The sequence below is a fragment of the Saccostrea cucullata genome, unplaced genomic scaffold (genome assembly GCF_032062105.1).
Source record: "Saccostrea cucullata isolate Sc308-1 unplaced genomic scaffold, CSIRO_AGI_Scuc_v1 ctg18823, whole genome shotgun sequence".
NCBI lineage: Eukaryota > Metazoa > Mollusca > Bivalvia > Ostreida > Ostreidae > Saccostrea > Saccostrea cuccullata.
In genome coordinates, this window is record NW_026939563.1 from 1 (window position 1) to 5,862 (window position 5,862).

Below are 5,862 nucleotides of genomic sequence, written 5' to 3' on the forward strand. Positions count from 1 at the left end.
CAACTATCTCTCACCAGAGGGCGTAATACGCTTCGCTACACACCTCTGTCAACGTCTAAATGCCAAGATTCTTGACAAAACTTACTTCTACCAACTGAATAATAACTAATCAATTTTAAAACTTTGTATTCTTGCATTTTAAAATATTAAATGAAAGTTTATTTATGAAAAATAATAATAGATATAGGTAATTCGACATATCTTACAAGGGATTATTTCTCGGCAGGATATTGGAAAATTTACAACGCATTGTCAACAAATATCAACTTAGTTTAGTTCTTACAGACAAAATACTTGTAGTAATGACACATATACAGAAATGTAAATGTGTTAATCTTCCTGTTGGTCATTTTAAACAACATTTGAAAAATTCACATATCTCCCCTCTGCGTAGTACTTTTAGACGTTGACACAGGTATAAGTGGAACGAGAACTCTGGGTAGAGATTGGCCTTTTACAGTGACATTTAAACCTGTATCTTGTAGAGGTACAGAATTGACAATACAGGTAGATAGGGAAACCTTTTTAGTGCTCATAGGTATCGCGGTAGGAGCACTAACATGTGAAGGCCGGGAGTTCAGGGTAGGGTTGTAGTTGCTTTCTTCAATTACAACTTATATGTGCTTTGAAATAACCCGTTATTTTCGTTGAATTAAATGTTGAGCTAAATATTTATATCCTAAAAGAGTTTCCGTACATTGTCTAAGTATATATGTAAAAGTAATCCGTCAACTATGAAAGTCAGTGCTCCTCGCAAAAGTTCTCTGCTCAATAATACTACCATAAGAAATTCCTTTTTTTAAAAAATTGAAATTCGTTATTAGGTATTTGTGCAAGGTAGGGTGGAGGAGTTTCCTGTATGATATTGTAGTCATCGTTTGAAATACAAACGTCACATTTTATTTTTGTTATACTTTTTAATAGACATTTTGAAGAAAATTAACAGAAAGTACAAGAGATCTAGAATGACTATTACGAATTTTTGATATATAACGAAGAGATACAAAACTGGTATTTTATACTTATATTTTATAGATTTTATAGCGAGCGTCGCGAATCCTCATATTTTTTTTTCTTTAAAAAAAAACTCGGAATTTTAAGATCATAAACCCTCTGCTCACTCATATAAAATGTTGCTTGAACCTTAATGCTCATCCAAAAGAAATGTATTTTTTACGTAAAATACAAACAATTCTAGTATAGCTTGCGAGCAAAATAAGACAAAAAAGACACTTCAGCTTGACAAATCTATAAAGGAATAATATACATTTATGTCATTAAGAGTAATCTTTCTTATCAGAGTATCAGTGAACCTTAAGGATTCTTGTCCAAGCTCCAAGGATGACAACCCTACGTAGACTTAATGTTAAAGTGTCTTTAAGTAATATATTAAGTAACATATTGTGAACGGTTTTAAACAGCGAATTAAAATGCTATTTACTTTCGGAAGTCTTTTCAAATTACAAGTTCCGGATTATATATGTATTTTTATAATCTATATTATTAAATAGCAGTGCTTTGTCCATGTTATTCAGTTTACAACATATTTTCATCACAATAGATTTGTAACACAGACAATCAAAAGAAAGACAACTCTATTTTTACTATACTTTGATACTGCTACGCCTTTGCATGTTTTACCTATATAGAAGTACAGCTAAAAATCATGTATAATCTTCTTTAACATTTACAACAGTGTAATCCAATTAGTTCCTATTCTAGCTATCTTTATTTTTAAAGTTTATAATAATATTTTTAAAAATTGTTTTCCATAAATATTATTGTTTTTCTGAAGATTTAAAGAAAAACCCCGACGGAATATACTTATGTAGAAGTTTTTGAACAAGTTGTGTCAGTACGTTTGTTATTACTATGAATTATCAACAGTTATACTACTTAGAGTGTGAAGATTCTATTAGAATCTGAGCTGTTTTATCTGCTTACACTCTATGTTGTCTTTGACAAGTCTTTCCGTACCTTCGGATGATGGTGACTTTTAAATTATCATCATCAAAGAGAGCATTTGTCAGTGATTGTCAGTCGATATGCAATTATCCAAGAAATCCATAGTCTCTACGGCTAATACGAAATACTGCAACAATATTTGCGAAAAGTGCTGACTTTTACAGTTAAGGGCTTACTTTTACACTTGGACAACATACGAAAAGCTCGTTTGCAATGAAAATATTTAGCTCGTCATTTAATTAACCCAGAATAACGGGCTGGAATAAAGCATACATAAGTTGCCTTTGAAGAATCCGACAACTACCCTACCCTCAAATACCGCCCTTCACATACTAGTGCCGCAAACACCATTTCTTATCTGTTATCATGACACAGGTTTAAATGTTAAATTAAAGTAAACTGTCAACTCTTTTAGTCAGTGCTTCTCGCAATAGTCCATTAAGGATAATGATCTGCTCTAAATTTCAAAATTTTAAAAAATCTTTTCAACATTGATTTTATTCTAGAACTAAGGGTGATGTGATTTAAAAAAAAATAAAAATAAATAAATAATGAGGTATGAAGCAGCGCTGCTTATTTCTTTCGGTATAAATTTTATGTCAGATCATGACATGACGAAGTTTTAATTTGATTTAGATGAGGTGTACAGTATTCCATGGAATTATAAGATCGAAAAAAAGTTTCTACAATAAATAAACAAAACTTCCTCACTTTGTATAGAGTTTAAAACGGATTTATTTTCTCCAACATAGCCATAGTGGTCAATAGTCATTGGAAGGCTCTCCTTATTGATACAGTATTAGTAGTTAGATCGTAATATTTTTTAGGCTTGTCAAAGCCTTTTCAGGCTTTATTATCAATCCCCCTTGAAAAGCTACGTGTTTACGTCTTTTTCGGAATTTAAGAATTGATATATTGTTTGATTATATCTTTTTTCTCTTTCAGTGATAGCAAAACAATCATTGACTGACAGACCTGTGGGCCCGGAAGGGATATTTGGGGACTGTAAATGTTTTCGACAAGAGATGGGCTGTCCAAAATTTTGGTTTCGTCAACCCCGTAATGTCTGTCCCGGGAAACACGAGTCATAGAGGTTCCAGAAACATACACAGATTACGAAATTTTCAGAGAGGAAAGGATAATTTGGAATGAGATCCACAAGAAGGCTGTAGTGGATATTCCCGTACAGAAATACGAGGAGGTCATGCTACGACCGCCTGTCACCTTTGCGGAAACAACATACGACAAACCGAATGTGTTCCCAGAACCAGAACCATTAATTGGGAATCCAATTCCACCGGATGTAGATTTACCGCCATTGGCTGGAGTACCTATTCCACAGGAGGTTATCCCAGAACCAGTTGTGAAGAAAGTAACGAAAGTTGTCAAAAAGCCCCCCGTAATGGGAGTAGTCAAGAAAACAATGATTAAGAAGGCGCCAGTGTACAAAACGGAAAGGATACCTGTTAAAACGTTTATCACGAAAAAGAGACCAATTCAACGAGTCCGAATTCATTACAAGAAAGTAGTTGTTGAACATATTAATTGTTGTCCTAATTTGAAATTTTGGTTCATTGATTTACCAGTGGTTGTGGAGAATAACGAGGTGTACGACAGCAGTAGAGGTGTAACGAGAAATTAGTGTTAAAGGAAACAATGCTGTATTCGTGGTGAAAGTAAAATAACATGACAAAAAACTTCTTGGCAGTGTTTTAGTATCTTTTATAAAACGATAAAAAAAAGCAGTATCATTACAGCGTTAGTACAAATGCCTTACCTATTCGCTGTATTTAATACTAAAATAAGAAGTGAGGAAAAAGAAAAATTTTTAAATTGTTCAAATCTGACCAACTTCATTGTTATTTGTGCCTTAGAATTTTTGCAGTTTCCTGAAAATTGAGAAAAAAATAGCATCTTATCACATTCTCATGAATAGTTATGATTATATTCACGCCTTTCTCCCCCTATCTTGTATTTTACCGCGCATCGCTGTCTGTCTCTTGTAAATACCACCGCTGTAAAATGTAGACAATTCACACAGGGTAATTTCTTATTCCGGTCTTGACGTTGAAAAACAAACTTATTTATATGCTGTCCATTTTGTGATGTTAGCAAGTTTTGTATTTAGTAAAAATCATATATATTTTTATTGTTAACCCTTAACTTTCCTTGTCCCATCCAAATAAATAAAAGGTGATATTTTGTGGATTTTTCAATGGCTGTTTGATTTTAATTTCATATCAAATATATACAAAATACTGTGGCAGAATTAAAACATTACAACGATTTTAATAAATGTAGTGTTCTGCATATTTTTAATAAGCATCCCTTTATTTTGCTTTATAATCTTTTTAAGTGGTGTAGCAATGAGACTCGGAGCTCAAACAGAAATTGTTTCAAAAATTTGAGAACTGACGAACGAGAGGCAAAACTTTTATCTTGATATGTTGCACATTAAAATTATACATTGTTAGAATCATATAATACCTTGAATCATATAATACATTGTAAGTATTGCCAGCATTAATTTCTAAAAAAAAAACAAGATGTGTTTGTGAAACAATGATGTCCTCGTATGGCATCTTATTTCGAAGGTTCAGTTTCTCAAAATTAGGTCAAACTGAAAGGCCAAGGTCAAAATTGTTGGTATCCAAAGGAAGGTCCTGTCACAAGAAATATATCTGTTCAAAAGTTACGACCATAATTAAAGTAGTGTACAGACTCTAAGGCCAAGGTCAAAAGTACACGTTTTTTTCACCCATGCAATGGTCTTATTAGGATAAAAACACATGTGAAATATGGCCAACTGTTCAAAAGTTATGGTCAATGTTAAAGTTAAGTATTTCTTTGCAAACGTGGGTCAAACTCCTAAGTCAGGCTCAAGAGGTCAAATATGATGGTACCCTAATAGATGTCTTGTAAGAAGAAATATACATTTGAAAGCCAACGAATCAAATGTTATGGGCAAGGTTAAAGTTTTTGCAGACAAAAAAAAGAGAGGGATGGGCAGGGCCAAAACTACATACTCTTGAATATTCAATTACGGGGCCATTTAAGGAATTTGACACCTCTGATGAGGCTGCAAAACAAAAGTCTCCACATCAATAATGAAATCTTTCTTTATTGTTTTTGTTCTACATTACCTTTTTTTTTTTTTTTACCTATTTTTCCAATGCAATTTTTACCCTCGACTTCTGAGTGCTATATTGTGATTTTTATAGGAAATAATGTAACGTGTAACCTAATAAAGGGTCCGTTTTCAGGAATACAGGGTCTTAATAAAAATATGTACAAATGAAAGCTTCCTTTAGCTCTATCTGAGCATACAATTAATACGGGGAATCAATATTATTTATAAGGATGATTATTTTTGATTTACTGGGCTACTTTTCCCTGGGTTCTAATTTTTTTTTTATGATGGGGTGCAAGCCGAGGTTCTCTTTACTTGAGCTGGCTGGGTATCCAGCACCGTGTTCCCCAACCAAGTCCTAGGAGTACTCGGTGTCTCACCCTTATTCAGGATTACTGCACCTTTTCTACCTATCCCCCTGAATAACTTTGGGCTTGTTGGGTACCTTGCACAGTGTTCTACAACCAAGTTCTAAGAGTACTCGGTGTCTCACCCTTATCCAGGATTACTGCACCTCGTATCTCCCTATCCCCTGATTCACCTTTCACTTGTGCTTCTTCTTCGACCCTAGCCTTTTTATTTCTATTACTATTTTCACTTTATTAATTACCTATTCTTCTTTTCACACTTCCTATTTCTGACTTCTTCTCGGTTCTTCTGCTGCTTTCAGAAAGAGAGGTCGAGACTGCCTCTGCAGTCGTTTATATAGCAAAGGGCTATACCATTCAAACAGGGGTGAACAGGCTCCTGGACTGTTCCATTAGTCC

The 5,862-nt window shown here is 33.8% G+C and overlaps 1 pseudogene; it reads left to right on the top strand.

Annotated features, from left to right (window-relative positions):
- The first annotated feature begins 2,903 nt into the window (after positions 1-2,903).
- LOC134253199 (uncharacterized shell protein 2-like) lies at positions 2,904-4,181 on the top strand (annotated as a pseudogene).
- The last annotated feature ends 1,681 nt before the right edge of the window (positions 4,182-5,862 follow it).